This window comes from Scophthalmus maximus, chromosome 8, assembly GCF_022379125.1.
Source record: "Scophthalmus maximus strain ysfricsl-2021 chromosome 8, ASM2237912v1, whole genome shotgun sequence".
NCBI lineage: Eukaryota > Metazoa > Chordata > Actinopteri > Pleuronectiformes > Scophthalmidae > Scophthalmus > Scophthalmus maximus.
In genome coordinates, this window is record NC_061522.1 from 10660749 (window position 1) to 10680000 (window position 19252).

At 43.5% G+C, this 19252-nt stretch overlaps 1 long non-coding RNA gene across 1 annotated transcript; it reads right to left on the reverse strand.

The window, feature by feature from the left end:
* Positions 1-11761: 11761 nt before the first annotated feature.
* On the reverse strand, positions 11762-15642 carry LOC118313213. The gene is made up of 3 exons (XR_004794415.2): positions 13277-15642; positions 12877-13074; positions 11762-12086 (listed from the first exon to the last, which is right to left on the reverse strand). It is a non-coding gene; the product is annotated as an uncharacterized LOC118313213 (long non-coding RNA).
* Between the last annotated feature and the right edge of the window lie 3610 nt (positions 15643-19252).

Below are 19252 nucleotides of genomic sequence, written 5' to 3' on the forward strand. Positions count from 1 at the left end.
GTTCTTATTGTCTTGGTGTAGGATTTTTCTTGAGTAAGATTTTATACTGATTTGTATGAATATGTTAATATTGTTAGTGCACTTAGTCCCCTTGCTATTTTATCCACATAATATTTGAAAAGAAAAGTATTGTTCCATTCAAAAAGAAAAAAAAGAAAAGGTATTTGTGCAAATCTTACCATTTCATTATGAAAATGTAATTAAAATCTGAACCCTCAACCTTCTTTCAAATCTGTAAAAAGTTGCTACTCCTGTAAAATAGTTTCTTCAGTTGTTATGTGAGTTGAAGGGATTACGGTCTGGAAAATGCATCGCAGCAAGAAGTGGGTGTTTTGGCCGCAGTCTCCTGTGCAGTAAATCTCCCGTGGTGCTGCATTTCACTGTGAGCAATTTTCATTATGGTCTATTGTGTTCTCCACAGCTGTTTAATAGGTATGAGAGAGGTAATATGATTGGTTAAGAGGTTTATCATTTGCTTTTGCAAATATCACTCCATGTGCTCATATATGAATGGTAAATGTAAGTGCATTTGGAAATGATCTTAACTGTCTGTGCAACAGCAACAGTACACTGATGAAGCTCATTGCAATTGCAGTTACATGATGAAATGTTATATAATATATTTTGTTATGCTATTCAAGAAAACAATTAGAACAACAAGATTACACAAGTAATCATCTGTAAATGCTGTAAAATATGTAAATGCTGTCAGGTCGATTGACAGATCCTGAGGTTCTATTACTTTGCCCACACAAAATAATAAAATCTGGATATTTTCCATCAAACATTTGGGTGTTTTGTAAAATGAATGGGTGGGATTAGAATAGATATATATAACTGAGTTCAAGCACATGTCCATTGATCAGATGGGCTCATCTCCCAGGCCCCCACATGTATGTTTGATCACATGTTGTAATGTGATAAAGTCATGAGTATATTAGTTTGGGCCCAGGTCCTTTCTATGATTATTATGGATTTATAATCTGCTGTAATGGGGCATTTTTGACCTGGAACATAAAAATGACCTAACCTGAAACGAACACAACAGGATATTAAATCTGTCTATGTAACTCATACTGACAACTTATGTGCATGATAATTGTCAGTTGGCTTGCAGGCTAGTAATGTATGGGTTGATGCTAATCACCCCGGAGCATCAATCTAAATGTTCTTCTGTAAATAAATGTAAATGTAAATGTGTGTGTGTGTGTGTGTGTGTGTGAGTGTGTGTGTGTGTGTGTGTGTGTGTGAGAGAGAGAGAGAACATAACTCAGAAAGAGGAAAGAGAGAAAACTGTGTGTGACACGTTACAATTATCCCTCATTCAAAAGTGACACATCACCAGCGCATTTTAGGAAAACGACAGAAGGGAATATTTAAAGCAGACAGAGTGTGCGGGAGAGCGAAGAGGAGAGTACCAGCAGGAGAAAAAAGGACAGAAAAACAGGAAGAACAGATGTGATCCAGAAACTGATAGAGATGTAGACCATCTATTCGGTAGACCATGACCGTAAGAGTGAGGGATTGAGGGAGAGAGACGCAGTCTGAGGGAAATAAAAGAATGAGGTAGTATTGTCTTCCAACGGATGAAGTCATTTTCTCCAGGCACAATGTTCCTGTTGCTGTTAAGCATCATGGGGAAGAGCTGACAGAATAATGGATCACCGCTTACACACACGCGCACACATACACACACACACACACACACACGCACGCACACACACACACACACACACACACGGAGAGAAACAAAGGTACAGTGGGGAGAGTGAGAGCATATTTTCCAAAACTCACGCATTCAGTGTCCATCCGACAGGCTCTTGTTCACCCGAGTGTTTGCGCGTAACCAGGTTGCACTTACAAGGTAAATTACTGCTAGTGATTGCAGGCTGGATCCCGGGCTCCGACATCTGTTGAACTGAATGGATAAACGAGAGGATTACGTACACTAACATGTGCGCACAGTTACACAAGCCGGCATGAGCACACACAAAGCATTGTTTGAGTTGTTGCAGTGAAGCCGTGCACCGGTTTCCGTCCATCTAGAGGAACTCACACAGCCGACATCTCTAAACTGAGCCGGTGGAGTTTCAGGGCACCTCCCCGCCTCTGTGCTAGACCCCTGAGGTGAATGAGTGCAGACTTCCAGCGCTTTGCGCAATGATCCCAAGCCACAGAAGACCTTGTCCGACTTGCCTTTAAGAGAAAAAGGAGATGGTGTGCGACCAGGTTCTGTGGCTCTGGAGTTAATTGTGTCGGCTCACGGCGAGGTTTGAATCCCAGCTCTAGCTCCCTTCCCCCTTTTGGAGTTTGCATGTTCGTCATGTGTTGGTTCCCCTCCCAGCATATCAGGCAAATTGAGGATTTAAAATGGCCCTCGGGCTAGAATTTGTTTGTCTCTTTATGCATTAGCCTGCAGTGGACAAACAACCTGTCTGAGGTGTTTCCCTTCCTCTCCCTGTAGGATCGGCTCGAGCACCAGTGTGACCCTGAAAATGAGCATGCAAGTATGTAAGGAGAACTAATGCTGCCTGGACTGTCTCGGTGTTCTGCTCTGGGCTATTATTGCCTCCGTTCACTGTGTGCCGGGGCTCCGCGCGAATATCTCTGACCTGCATTCACGCTCACAGCATGTACACAACACACTGTGACTTTATAAACAATGGTACATGCTCATGGGCAAACTGTATGTTTGTACTGTACATTTCACTAAGTTTCTGCTTCTTCTATTGGATAATATGCTCTGATAATGACACCGTGAACCGAACTGTAAGCTTCCTTCTTCTTCTTCTTCTTCTTCTTGTACAGCACATTTGTGTCTACACAATAACTTGGATAACGCAAAGGTTGTTTGAGTTCAAGTTAAACGGATGAACATTTGGTTTAAAGGCAACCCAGTGGAGTATCACCGGAAACACACTGTTGCCAGATTTGGTAACTTCAGCAAGTTTACTGAGCAAACGAGCCCGGTGATGGACGGACCCCTTGAATTTTTGGGCATGACAAAATTGAGGAAAGCACCCAATTGCAGCGCAGTGAATCTGCTGTGCATCCTGCTCGCCGCGGCTGTGGGTTGTCTGCTGCGCGCACTGAGTGGGAGGGAGCCGCCACATATAGTCAGCCGCACAGCAGCCAGACTGGAACATGTACGTGACTCAGTCGTATCCATGGCAGTATGTCGAAAATGGCACAATTTACTTGTTCTGGCTACTCGGTGATATATCTCACCAATCGTCGCGCTTGCAGTCGGACTGAACTAATGTTGCTCAGCCTTGGTCTATTAGCAACTGTGATCCCTTCATCCATTTGGAAGGTTATTTCATCATGGTTTATTTCAGATTAACATATTATTTAATAACGCAATTTTTTTGATTATTCTGTGGAATACTTTCTCCCCAGAAGCAGGAACCCAACATCCCCACCACGATTTTAATACCTTCATCTAATTCCAAAATAAATGAATCTAAAATGGCATTTTATGGATCTTTGAACCATGCATCCATATCGTATTAGGTATTCAGCACGTAACAACTTGTGTTTCTACAGCAACTACAGACAAGGAAGGTTTTACTGGCATCCTGTGATGCTCTCTGGTCGGGGGATGCATAAATAAATTGCGGTTCTTCTCTCACGCAGATAAGAGCGGCAGATGGACAGCTTGTTGACAGACAATCGGGGCAGACGGACTCTCTGATAAATTAACAACAAGATTGTTAAGTGGAGAGCAAGACAGAAAGACAGACAGACAGGAAGAGAAGGGCAAAGAGGGACTGGCTTGCATATGTGGGACAACCAGATGGACAGACAGTTTGAACAGACAGACAGAGAAACACACAGTGCTTCTGTTTGGAAGAGTGGTCTTTGATGAGACGGACTTTGTGCTATCGGACTGTCGGACGGACACAGCGACAGACAGTCGACAAGTCTGCCGGCATGCACTAAATGGGCCGACAGAAAAATGAACAGGCTTGACATTCCGCCGCAGAAACGGGGCTGGCATACACAAGGCCGGCTGAGGAGAGGATGTCGTATCTCTACAGACCATCGACATCGGGAAGAACTCAGCTTTGAAGTGTGTTTGCAGATGTGTGCTTGCTCATACACCAGTCTCTCTGTGTGTGTGTGTGTGTGTGTGTGTGTGTGTGTGTGTGTGGTAGTGGTTTGTCTTTGTGTATTCTGAGTGCATATTTGCGGGTCTAATAGTGCTCTGGTCATTACAGAGGTACTAGATAAAAGTAGCGAACATGCTGCCAAAACAAGGTGCTAAAAGAAAAAAAATACTAATGGCGAAGGACACACATCCACACAAATGCATGCATATGTCCACACACACACACACACACACACACACACACAAACAAACAGCAGAAGGACAACCGGGACATCTGTTCCCCAGTTTTATCTCATTCCTAGCAGAATGTTCTAAAACCACACAGTGATGTAGAAGGGGAGCAACAATCTTATTAACCTTTTTTTTTTTTTTAAAGTTAAACTCGAACAACGCCACCTTGCTCTCCCCTAAGCCCACCATGAATGACACATTTTACTCATTCAGTTAATCAAAGCCAAACGTGAGTACACTATGGAAAAGGTTAGGTAAGCAATAAGAGGGACATTAGGGAGGTGGGGTATATTTTGCTGCTCAGCATTGAGTTGAATTTTTTTTTTGACCTTGCTAAATGTTGAGGCGTATCGTTTTTAGGTCTGTTCCTATTAAGTAAAAGCATAAACATCAATTTGAAGGCTTAATAGGTAGTCATGGAGCTACTGATTGTGTAGTGCGCTCCTGTGTGTGTGTGTGTGTGTGTGTGTGTGTGTGTGTGTGTGTGTGTGTGTGTGTGTGTGTGTACCAAGTCCCCCACAGGCCCTTAAGTGGTGTGTATTTATAGAGAGTGTGTCTCTCTGAGGCCCAGAGGCTGGTTATATGAGCCCCGTCTAATGGCTGGGAGGAGAGGAAACATCCACAGTCATGTTCCCACAAAATAGACACACATGCATGCACACACACGGACATGAACACACATACATACACGGGCATCGGATTAGGAAGTTAGGAGTGATGTCTTTCTGTCCTCCCCCGGATAAACTCTGGCCTCGAAGGAAACACCTCTGACCTTTTTTGTATAGAGTAAAATGCAAACAAACCGGATGGGTCCATTCGATATAAGAATGTGTCTGCAGCACACTGCAGTGCTGATAAGACGTAGAACTTAATTTAATTTTATAATTTCCTCTCCCACACTCTTCTCTCTCCTCTGCGTAGCTGGCGGTGGAGAGCATTGGCTTTCGACAGTGGGGCAGCGGACTTGGTCTGGCTCACCAGATGCAGGAGTAAGCCTGCCCCTGGCCACATATCTCACACAGCATTCTCCTCCTCCTCTGTTACCATTTTGAAACTTTTTTCTACCACGGCAGAACGATACAAGGTGGAGCTAGACCATTGTCCCGCGCTCACACAACACCGTGGAGAGGCCGATTACGGACCAAATTGGAAGTCCTGTGTGCACCACTTCACTTTGTCCCTCTTCCTCCGTTCACTGCAAAGACAGGTGTAGCTGGTTCCTCTTACATACAGCGAATGGAGAAGGAGACGGAGCCATATGGCTTTGTTTGCACACGTTCACAGGCCAGTTAGAGTATGTGCATGTGTGACTGTACGGTGTGCGCGTGTTTGATCTGTACGCAAGCCAGGCAGCAGTGAAACAGCAGCAATTTAACTGATGCCCCCACCATATGGTTAGTGTGATAGCATTAGAGAACCTGTGCTGAACTTGAAAGAGAGACAGAGGGAGTGAGAGGGGGTTGGGTGGACCAGAGCTAGAGGCCAGGATTTGTAGGGCAGTTCCATCATGGTACACAGGTATGCAAACCATGCACGCGGGAGGCGCACACACACACATGCATTACATAATGCACCTACAAGTGTGTGCAGGCACCTGAATTCAAATGAAAGTGTACGATCATCACACTGACCGAAGACAGCTTGCAAGAAAATACTCGCTGGCTCGTGTGTGTCACAGAGTTTTTCTGTGTGTTTCAGCAATCTGGGTGATTTATGCTTTGCATGCTGTAGTGTTTTAGGTGGGATCTCAGGGAATTCACAGCCATATGTCCTCATTTCCCTTCCTCTCGCTCTCTCACACACACAAACACACACGCACGCACACGCACACACACCCATAAGCACAACAGCATTAAGCATGCAAACTGTATGACATTCATGCACAAAGACACATACACGTACACACACACACACACACACACACACACACACACACACACACACACACACACACTATTTTCAGCTCTAAAGGGCAAGGGCAAAAGATGAGTGTGTGCAGGTTTGAGAGTGCGAGGGATGGGGGAATAAGGGGGCTATAAGGCAGACAGTCAGAATTTTCTGCTCCAGTTAGAGGGAAAATTTTTGGCTCCTGCTTTGGGAGTCAATGGACAAGTGGGATGAGAGGATGAAAGAGGACCACATGGATGATGGTCTGATGGTGGTAAACTGGCACAATTATCTAAAAATGCCCCATGTGCTATGCTTTAACAGCCTCACGTTCTTGGTGTGGGTGTGTTCTAAAACGTCCCCGCTGAGAGGTTTCATATTTGACTGGGAAAACATCTGCGTAAGACTGACCACCACCAAATAGCATATAATGCCAATAACACCAGTCCTCTAAAATGTCCTTTTACCCCTATATTGTAGTATTTCCCACCAGTGTAATGTGATGACAAATTCTTTCCAAGTGCCTCTTCATTTTGTCCTTGTAAAAACGGCTCTTTTATGTCCTTCAACGATAATGCAATCCAAATGATGGAAATTCAGCTATGAGACTATAGCTATAAGTTGGGTAACATTACATTTTCAACGCAGTCCTGAGTATAATAGATTGCATCTCCTGCCACCTACCTAACAGAAATGTGATCAATATTCAATGTCAGGATATGTGAGTTTGTGTGGTTTCCCCCCTCAGATTTACTGTTCAAGAGCTGTATGCTCGGGTACATGTTTTTTTTCTTTTTTTGTTTGCTTTTGTTGCTGTACGGAAACTTGAAAGATCTAAAATGCCATTACATTTAGCTCAAATAAATGTTTATGGAGTCAGTAACTTACTATATATATGGATTCTGCAGGGATTGGCCAGGGGGTAAAGAAAGACCACTTGGAGGGAGGAATAATCATCATCCGCTGTATGGTTCATTGCTCGCCTTACCAGAAAAAACAACACACTTCAGGCTGATTGTGAAATAAAATCACATATAAAAATATATATATGAAAAAAAAACATGCCAAGGCTCACCCGTACTGATCTGCACTCAACATCAATAATGAAGTGAACTGAACTCACACAAACAAACCATAGTTCATATCAGTGAAACCATATAAAATGTATATATGAGTATGAGTGTGAGTATATGAGCATATATAAGATACAATATAGAGTGTGGTTGGGACAAATGAAGCATAAGTTCAATCAGGGAGACTTTATGACCCATTCATTCTCAATTCTCTGTCAGCCGCCTCGCCTTCTCCAAACGGCTGACTGTGCATGTTTTCTGTAATCCAATCATATTCTGCGATGACCTCAATCAGCCAATCATGTCTTTGCTGTCAAACTTTAAATCTGTCCTGCTCTCTCTCTCTCGCGCCGTCAGCTGTCGTTTCAGTGATTCGCTGCGACCCTCCTCCTCCCCAATCACCTCCAGTCTCCCTATCCATTCCACACTTCATCCCATTCCGATCAACATTCTCTACATCCCATCAACCATCACCAGCGTCTAGACTGGGGGGGGGGGGGGGGGGGGGGGGGGGGGGGGGGGGGGGGGGGGGGGGGTTTCCTGTAGAACGCTGAGCCTCGCCCCCCATCAGTCATGATGACATCCCCAGGGGTCTAAGAGCAAACTAGAATAATCTAGCACATCATTCTCCTCTTGTTGTGCAGAGCAATAACGCATTTTGTTCTCTCCTGTCTGAAATCAGTGTGGTTATTTTATGAACGGCTGTGGATGACGTCCGACCTGAAATGTCCAATTGTTAGCTAGTTTGTGTGCCAAAGTCACCATGTGCTCTTATTTAACTCATGCTAACACACTGAGCTACGCATTACAATGGGATCATCGGTAACTTACCAGCAGCTAGACCAGTGTGCAACCTCTTACAAGGTATGGGTTGGCACAGCGACTATACCAACAGCAACAGTCAAAAATGGTGTCTCTGAGACTCGTTTTAGTGGAACATTTGAATTTAGGGAGTGGATTACTGCCATTAAAATGGTTAATTCCCCTAAAGGATAAAGACAATGGCACAAAAATGCATAAAAGTCTTATATCGGCTGTGTGATTGCATGATCCCAATCTCCATGGTAGCAATTTAAAGGGGATTTTGAGAACTGTAACTGATCAGAGGCAAAAAGGGATGAGAATGCCGCGTGAGACTCGTGGCCAGTGGGTACATGAAGGTCAAGAGAGGAGAAAAGTTGAAAAATAAGTGAAAAGAAGAGGAAGTCTGTCATGCAGTGATATGGAGAGCAGCAACTGTAAATGAAAAGCAGTCTCACCGCATGAGTCAAACCACTTTTCAAACACACTGACCATCCTGGAAGTGCCCAGAAGACAGTGCAGTGTGCGTGTGCGTGTGTGTGTGTGTGTGTGTGTGTGTGCATCAAGGAGTTTTCAAAGGTGGAAGTCACCTTGCCCGTGCGAGCGCAACCCAACCGTGATTTTTCTATTCCTTTGGCAGACAGTCAGCACCGACGCTCACATGAGAGAACTGACTTCCTGAGCTGTGGGCATCTTCATCTGAATTTCCAAGTGCTCAAGAGACTACATGATGTCAGATTATGTTGTGTGCGTGTGTCCTCAGAGGAGCAAGACGGATTAGCCCTGAGTTTAACCCATCCCAGTGAAAACAACATGACAGCAAGCCTCACTGAGAGAGAGAGAGGCAGGGAGGAAGACACATAAGGTCAAATTCTATTACTGAAATCGTTTCCCATCTTATTGAAATCCTATCTTCATTCTGAGAGGCATCATCTTCCATCTCCATTTCTTGTTCTCTCTCTCCTGTTTCGTCTCCCGCCCCATTTTCACAGTCTGAGTGACGACAGGGGCAGACGTGAACGAATTTATGCGGCGAGGGGGCTGACAAGTATGACGGAGACGGGGGGAGAACAAGAAAGGCTAGGAATGAAGAGGAAAAAAGAAACAGGGACATGTAGAGGCAGAGAGGGGAAGAAAGAATAAAAACACCTCAAAATTGTTTCTGCTCGTCTACCTCAGTGTATTCCACTCCTCCTGAATTGCTTTCACTCCGCCCTGCCTCGGTCTCTTTCTTCTTCCCTTCCTTCTGAAGTCTGAAATCCCCGCGGAGGCTTGCTCGTAAGGCCTAATTTATTTACCACCACCCCGGCTGTATTGCTTCGTCATTAATTTACCAATGTCACATTTATGTGAGCAGCTGGACACCAGCCCATGCCATGCTGCGGCTCCATGGAACATACATGCGGCAAACCTCATCCATAAACATGAACCCTAGTATTACTGTTCCCCACGGAGTCAGACACTTGGTGTGAACCACTAATGAGCCCTGATCTGACCTAAATATTTAAATCGCGGCTGCACTCCGGCTATCAGCTGTTTTTGCCATTATCGTGAATCTGCCTCATTTGCATTACACACCACAACTAATTAGTAATTTTTGTTTTACAATCAGCGAGACCAGTTTCCATTCATGGAAATGAAAAAAAAACCCTTACGGAGCCACACTTGTTATAGTTTAACTTTGCATTCAAATCCGTGCAACGAAGACACTGAGGAGGTATATAAATGAATCACCACTATGATCACAGAGAGCAGGATCCACCATGCTTGATAATTATACATGTGTGGAACACAGAGATTCCCCCCCCCCCCCCCCCCTGCAAACTGAGACACTCGCACACCCTCCCTGCACTTACATGCACAGACAGGGGGTTGATAATGGAAAAGGTGTGCGAGTGTTTCAGTTTGCAGGATCTAAATCTTCACAGCTCAGTTGCCTGCTGAACATTCAGATCAGTGTTACAGTGATTTTGCATCATTACAATAACAAAGTGCATTCTAATTCATTAGTGTAATCACATCAGACACATACATTTAGGAGGCAGAAGAACTAATTCTCAAAGCCAGAACGGCGAGCAGATTATTAACTCATAACCAGAGTTCATTTCAGTGTCTTCTTAACAAATCAACAATTTAATTAGTCGTGTTCTCTTAAAGGGCATCATAGATGAAGGAGGAAAGTCATATATGTATCACAACATTTTCTGGCTTTGAACCTATGCTGATGCACAATGTGTAAGATGAGCCTCTTGTAAATAAGATCTGGCCTGCAGACATTGCTGTTTAGATTATTCCTTATCCATCACGCAATAGTATCAGGTACCAATCACGGTCCCAAATTCATTCTGCAGCAACGACAACTACCCCAACTATACAGACTTATCTTCTGACAACAGACATTCTGGCCTCCACAGATTCCTGATATCATCATTGTGTAGCTGCAGTCTAGGATTGCACGAAGACACTGAAAAAGACTAAATCCACAGAAGGCTAGGAAAAAAAACTGGCAACTTCTTAAAATGCTTTGAACAACCTACCTGTCAAGTACCTTGAAAAACTATGGTGTTCAGAAGTAACTGCAGTGACCTGGGCAAGGGCCGGTCACACTGAATATTGATTTGATTTACATTTTTGTTAACCTATTGGATCTCGGCGAATCTTTATTTGAAAGGTATGTTGTCCACCCAGGCTTTATGAACCTCCTCTTGACCAAGAGGTGTGTGTGTGTGTGTCTGTGTGTGTGTGTGTGTGTCTGTGTGTGTGTGTGTATGTGTGTGTGTGTGTGTGTGTGTGTCTGTGTGTGTGGCTGTGTGTGTGTGTGTGTGTGTGTGTCTGTGTGGGTGTGTGTGTGTGTCTGTGTGTGTGGCTGTGTGTGTGTGTGTGTGTGTGTGTGTGTGTGTGTGTGTGTGTCTGTGTGTGTGTGTGTGTGTGTGTGTGTGTGTGTGCGCGTTCGTGTGTGGGGAAGCACGAAAAGCAAAAATTGCCTTTATTGCATTGTGTGACATACTTCTTTGTAATTTCATGTAAATTTGTGGTTTAGCAGTTATGCACAAGGAGCTACAGATGGAGACTCCAGTTTCTTTTTTATTAGAGTTGAATTACACTGCAGTGGTTTGATGAATAAACCACCAAAGGCACACATGCACCAACTGGCCTGCCTAGAAGGATTCTGCCAAACTGTGGAATAGGTTTACATAATGTTATGTAATGTTCAGTGTCCCATATTTAGGTATTTTCTTTAACTATGTTAACTATGGCGAGGTTGAAGTTGGACACATTGTTGTTAAGGAAATAACAAAAAACATTTATGGCTAAGCAACACTATGGTTATCTCCCTTAAGGACCCTGAGGAGACACCTCCATTACGGTATAACACATTGCATGCATTACAGTATAACACCTTTTACATTATTTAAAATCCATTGTAACCTTACTTTCATTATTAAATTTATTTCACTTTAATGGCCATACAACTGGGACCAGTGGGATTTATGAACAAAATACTCCCTAATAGCTTCACTGCTTGTCAGAGTAAGACTTCTCTTTTTCTCTTTCTCTCTGTGTGTGTGTGTGTGTGTGTGTGTGTGTGTGTGTGTGCGTGTGTATGTGTGTGTGTGTGTGTGTGTGTGTGTGCGTGCGCGTGTGCGGTATGTGGAGGTTTGCCAAGAAAGAGGAGAGAATGTGTGTAAGTGAAGAGGTGAAGACCCCTCCATTACAGATGTTTCCAGGCTGTGTGCTTGTGTCTTCTATGCGTGCGTGTGTGTGTGCTTAGAAAGGATACTAAAATATGTAGCTGCATGAATGCATTTTACTGTTAAATATATGTGAAAAGGAAGAGCCAAAGATGAGTAAAACTAACAACAGAGTTTGTCAAGGACGATGTTATATGATAGATGTTGAGACTCACACAAAGACAAACTCTCCTCCGCTCTAGTTTCCCGAATGTCCTGGTGTCATCCTGTGCTTTGGCTGCTCCATCATTGCTAGTGAAGTATTAAGTAAGTTGTGTATTAGAAGTTTTGAACAGAAATCCTCGGCTCTGTTCTGGTTAGTGTATAAGGAACACAAAGATGTGTCTTAACAAAAGAACTAGAACTGGAACCCATATTGTTTTGTATGCCTGAGAGGGGATTTTCATGTTTTTCATTTTACTTTTTATAAATATTTTTGGTTTTGTTTTAAATCGTTCTAATCTCAGGACAATTCCCTTTCATTTGCTACTACGAATGAATTCATTGTATCACTGTCCAAAGTAGCCATCATAAATGACCAGAGAATGGAATCCAACCCACTCAACTGCCTCGGGCTTTCTAAGTAAGACACCAGTCAATACAGCTGAGTGAGTGTTTGTGTGTCACAGAGGTGAAAATCTACATACTGTATCTACCGGAGAACAGTTTTAACTCATGATAAAGAAATGCAAAGAGCATTAATGCTTACAGTAAAGACAGAGAGAGAGAGAAAAAAAAACAGAGAGGCGAGAAAAAAAAGAATACAAACACATACACACACACATATTGACCATTTTGTTCAAATGCCAGATTCTGTTTTGCATTAATACAATGAACAATGTTATTCCGGTTAGTTTTGTGTATCTGGGTTTGGCACATGTATATACAGCGCATATATATATAGAGAGAAAGACCTCCAGGGGCTCGAGCACCTGTCGTTTTGCCTCCTAGAGAGAACATGCCTTTTTTCTGGGGCGTCTGTGTGTGTGTGTGTGTGTGTGTGTGCGTGCGTGTGCGTGCGTGCGTGCGAGTGTGTGCGTACCTGCATTTTCAAATAAATAAATAAATTCTTGTTTGCACACAGTCTGCCCCTGCTGCCAATAAATATAAAGAAAAATAAAAAAATCCAAACATCATTTCGGGAGATTGTTGCTCCTGTGCGATGCTCTCAACTGTCTCCATCTCCTGATTCCCCGCCGTTGCAGCAAGCACCGTGAAAAAGAATGACTGCTTTGTGACACTGTTATAGGGGTATCAAAAAAGGTGTTTATTTAAGACAAACAAATGACTGAGAATGTTTAATGGGATGACTTAAATAAGAACAAATTGTACAATTTATTATTATAATTCTCATTGTTTTAATTTTAAGATCATGTAAATGTAAATACCTATTTAACATTGTTCCAAAAGCATCCAGAAAAAGAGAATATTTATTTACTTACACAAAAATTGCCTGATACGATATGAATTTGGGCCCCTGCCCCTCTAAGATCCTCTGCACGCCCCTGGTCTGAGCAATAGTGTCGGCCTGCTCACTTGTTTTGTGTGTGCGTGTGCGTGTGGGCATAGATGTCACAGCAGCAGGCGTGGTGGTGTTGATAACTTATTTGGCATTTTGACAGTGATAAAGGACATGTGTTGCCCTTAGCAATGTAAAACACACACACACACACACACACACACAGGCATGCAATTACACATTAACACTAAATGGCGAGCAGCCACAGTCTTATAAAATGAGCCTGTAGATCCAAAAACATCTGGGGGATGTGCAGTTGTTTGACAGGAAGCAGACACAGTGTGGACAGAGAAGTAAAAGCCCCCAACAGCAACAACTCTTTCTCTCTCTCTCCCTCTCTCTTTCTCACACACACACACACACACACACACACACACACACACACACACACACACACACACACACACACATATTTTCACCCACACAAATATTGATGTGCACAAAGACAATCACTTAGGCATGTTGTAGCATGCATAATCACCACCTCCTCTGGCCAACGAAACAATTAAACAGAAGGAGATGCTTCATAGATCACAACTGCTCCTTTTGGGGGGGTGGAGAAGATGGATGAAAATTGAAGCTTTTCGGCGCCGAACGTTTGGGTGTGTTTGTGCGCTTGTGTACAAATTTGGCTGACACTGTGAGGGAAAAAAGGAATTAAAGTCTCTGGTGCATCTTCAAAGCGCTAGATAGAGGGAAGAGTAGCACGCCCAGATGAAAGTGATATTGGCGACAGTTGCACCACGAGGCTCACAAAGACACAGACAGGTCCACGGCCCACTCACTCACACACACACACACACACACACACACACACACACACATGCACACACACGCTGTGTGTACAACCTGCTGGATGCAAGAGGAACACAATGGGAGATGTTTAGGTAAAGGAGGAAATGCTAATCATAAAAAGACAAAGGGAAATTTGGGATAGACTTTTAAAGAAAAGGCAAATAAACGTTACAACGTCTGGGTATAAGTATCATCCCCGCAGCATTCAGCCTCTCCTCTGTTTGTATGTTCCAGCCGAGAAGGCTGCATTCTGATTTTTTGTTTGTTTTCATCAGGCTGAGTGTTTTCTTATTTCTGTCATTTGAATGGGTTTGCTATCCCACTTGCAGAAGCAGTTGCCCTGAATTATCACAGAGGGGCTCCCCTGCAGTCTCAAACACCCAGCCTCCACATGCTGAGCGTGTTGAGAGAAGGGAAAGTGGATTACTCAAGTAAAATCCATTAAGGCTTCTCTTTACGCTATTTGTGTCAACATGTCTATATGTTTTGTGTGTTTGTCTGTTTCTTTGCTCTCACTTTTAATGGCTGTGTGTCTGTGTGGTCCCTCATCCACCTCCCCTGTTGATTCTGATCTGAGATGAACCCTTATCTGATTGGATCTTTCTCGCTCCCAGGGGGAGGGTCTGGAAATAGGCTTATCCTCTGATTGGATCACTTGCCCCTGAGGGAAGGGTACAAGGGAGGTCAAAAAGAAAACCACACAATCCTTTGGCCAGCACAGACAGGGGTCCTTCATCAACACACACACGCACACACACACACACACACACTCACACACACACACACACAAACACACACACACACACACACACACACACACACACACACACACACACACACGCACACACACCCAGACACTAAATACATAAAGGTCTCTGGGGAGATTACCGTGAAGTTTTTGATGACCCCACATATAGAGAACAGTAAAGACATAAATGTGTGATGGCTTCCACACACACAAACATACACCAGAGTTGTTGACCTCAAAAGGCTGCCAGTTTTATGGAGATCAGTGAGCAATGTCAGCGACTAATGTGTTGAGAACACTGGAAGAGAATAGGATGTGATAAGAGCTCTGTTCCAGTGTTTTCACTTTTTGTCACACAGTACTTAGTTGCTTTTGCTTCTATACTTTAGATTAGTTCTAATAATCAGAACTTATTGATGGGAAGGGAAGATACTATAAATCAGACCAAAGTTATTAAGTTAGTGCAGTATGATTTCAATTTGGTTTATTTATGATGTTGGCTGTCTCCATGTCGATGTTCAATTTACTAGACTCAGTTTATTAAACTCATCACTGTCGACTTCATGTCAAGGACCAGTCTGCTGTCAACTCACCATTTCCACCACATCATCACCCCTGTCAATGTGAATGCCAGCAATGTGAATTTTAATGCTGATGATCAAATTTCAACTAACATATTCAAACACACAATCACACACACACACACACACACACACACACACACACACACAATCACACGCACACACACACACACACACACACACACACACACACACAATCACACACTCACACACACACACAATCACACACACACACACACACACACACACACACACACACACAATCACACACGCACACACACACACGCGCAAACACACGCACACACGAGCAGTTGGTGAATATATAACACTTGTCTGGGAGAAGATAGAAATAGATCAAGCTGTGGCTTGTCATAGCAGGAGTTAGCCGTAATGACAAGAGGTGTTAGAGGCGGAGCATGCAGGAGGTGAAGAAGAGGAGAACAGCAGCGAAGATGGTCATAAAAACACAGAAGAGGGTAGTGACAGAGCATGTGGGAGGGAGTTGGAGAGAGACTGTAGGAGGGAGAAAATTAAAAGTAGAGAAGAAGGTATGAGGGAGATAATTATAGCCTTTAACCTTTAAAATAATGGACTGATAAAAAGAAAAATGAATTAAGTACGATGTACTTATTAGAACTTAAAACCATTTGTTGGTTATTGAACTAGTTGATTGACAGTTAATCATTTCGCCATGTTTTTAAGAGAAACTTTGAGGAACTCAGTGAACTTGTGTGAAAATATGGGGGGGGGGGGGGTATGTGATAGTATTTTGGACTGTTACTGCAGTTAGACAAAACAAGCAATCGTAAGATTTCACCTCTGGCTCTGGAAAACTGTACTTTTGCGAGCAGCTCATCTCACTCTCAGATTGACCGACCCTTCGTGCGAGCTGGTGAACCGTCCCTGTGGACCGCTGTAATCAGTCCGCTCTGTTTTCTGACAAGTTATCCAACAGCTAACACCCACTAGATCTGTCTGTCAATTATAGGAGGACTGAGCTGGAACTGACGTGGGTGCCCGCAGTTCCCTCAAACTTTGATGCAGTCATGTGTCCAAATCATACCATTAAATTTGAGGATGACAATATAATAAACAGAGAGAGGGATATTACATATAAAATGGAATAAAAGGTGGCACAGTTTTTTAAGGTTTTTCTTTAAAGCAAACAGATGGTGTCATGAATAACTGGCACTCAGGTTGTTGACTAGTGAAGGAGACTATTTATCATCTGTCTCATTGGCTAATTGCTTCGGGTAAAATCAGAGGAACACCAAAATCCACTGACATCCATTATTTAATATACATATTTACTGTAGCTTTGACAGAATTTCCCCCTTATTTGAAAGGATAAACCAACTTGCTTCTGCAGAGCAGCACACAGCTTCTCAAGCTGATTTGCCCAGTCAGTTTGTTTACCTCGGGTCTCTCTGCTCTCCTTCAAATGTCTGCAGAGGATATGTCAAGTTGGCCCCAGGCAGGCTGCCAGCTTACCTGCAGAAACTGTCTGCTTTTTCACAGAAATAAAAACAAATAGCCACGGTGTCGACGTAAAATGCATTGGTTTTACGGGATGGACATATCCCTCACTCTACTGGGTTGACCTTCCCACTTAACCTTCTCTTCTTCTGCTGTTAAGCATCCCAGCAAGAGAACTGGCCCGCGCTCAGCCATGCGTACCTCCGACATTTCAAACACACATGCAGGGCGGGCACATAGCGCAGACAGCGGCATGCACAAACAGACGCACAAAGACATAAACAAACAAAGTCATGCATAACAGATATGATATGACAGGTCTGATTTGATTTTGCATGTGTATATGGCCCTGAAAAAAAGGAAGCGTATATTCAGATGTATTTAACAGGTTATGCATCTGCATCGAACAACCTTGCAGCTGAAGAGAGGCACGAGAAAACAAACAAAGAAACAACAACAATTACTGAATATTTCAAAAAGATGAGGTGTGAAACTGCGGTCGGATAAAGATGAGCCGGTAAAGCTTGACATGACAGAGGAAACTTGTACTTTGGAAATAAGAGAAATACACAGAAAATACAGACAGAAAATGAAAGACAGAGAGCGAGACAGAGACAGGGAGGGAGGGAGCACACGCCATTTGTCAACTTGGTGAAACAAAAGTCCACCTTTCAGCCCGATGACAGGTAATCAATGAGGAGAACAGGAGAAAATATGATAACATGACAGAACACAAGGAGAGCACATGCTGCAGCTGGACAGTGGAGGTAATGACACACACACACACACACACACACACACACACACATGCACACACACACACACATGCACTGGCACACACGCAGCCTCACAAACACACACACACACACACGCACACACGCACACACGCAGAATTTAAAGGTCATCAGCAAGTCTGACTACCCAGAAGACAGCTGGCAATCAATAGAAGAAAGGAGATGATGGAACAAGAAGCAAGACCGCCGCTATTTGGATATTTCGAGTATTTTGTTCCCGTTGAGACGAGGAAACTTGCTTGTTGTTGTTGTGTGAGCTGACCTTCAAATGGCATGAGCCACCCAAATAACATTGGAGGGCATTTCATTATACACGGTTCTCCTTCCTGTGCTGCCATCAAAGCAAAAATGTGATTTAAAAATATGTGAACGATAAGTGCAAGAATGGCCTGGTATTGACGTCTTAAAAAACTTTCTGTCAGATACCTTAGAATCCTCTCCAAACTCATAACTGTCCAGAGCATTAAGAGAAGTGTTTTCTAATCTGTTATAAGTCCGTAGCCTCATGAATATCTTTCTCTCTCTCTCTCTCTCTTTCTACTGGCACCACTGCTAGTACTTGAGTGTTTCGAGTGTTTATGCACATGTGTGTCCTTCCCCGTGTTAAAGATACGTTCATTTTAAGTCTGTGGCAGCACTCAGTAAAATGAGAGCCCTCATCCATTTTGAGTGATACTTAATGAAAGTAAAATGGGTTTACGCAAGTGTGGGTTTCCTTCGCGTGAGCCTGGCGGTACGGGATTATGCATGTGCAGGGCTCAGCCGGAGTTTGTTTAGGCCTATCATAGTCACCAAACCATGCACGTCATATTGCTGCTGTCGAATTAAGGTGATCTGCAGTTTGTAGCCTTTTGATGTGGTAATTCTGCTCAGCTGAATACACCTGAAACATTTCCAAGATACAAAGAGGCCAAGAGGCATCCTGGGAAGGCTTGCAAGGACACATTTGAAGGAAAGCACGGGGAGGAATATCAGTGTGTGGCTGATATTTTACCCTGAGCGGTGAGGATAATGTAGGTGTCTCTGAGGGATTAGAACCTTCTCCTGCAGCTGGTGGCAAACTCTCGTCTACCTCTGGGCGCGTGCGAGAAGAAGCCAGTACAGATGCTGCTGAAGTCTCGTTTCTTTTGGGGAATAAATATGGAGTATGCCAGCAAGCGTAGTCTCTGGTAATTATAGTCACAGTGTGCATTATATACACACAAACAGGTACACACACAGGAAAAGGAAATATATGAGTGTGGTTAACCTCTGTCTCCAGAAACACACCCTCCTTATCGGGGGCTGGTGACACAAACGATGGTGGCTCCAGTCGTCGGGCCGAAAGTTATTGGGGTATTTACTATCACACACACACACACACACACACAGAGAGAGAGAGAGAGAGAGAGAGAGAGAGAGAGAGAGAGAGCAGGCATCCTCTGGGGACAACCACGTCTCTGCTTGATAATCTATCTCCATTAGACACAAGTGATAGGTTCTGATTAATAGGGGCACAGGCAATA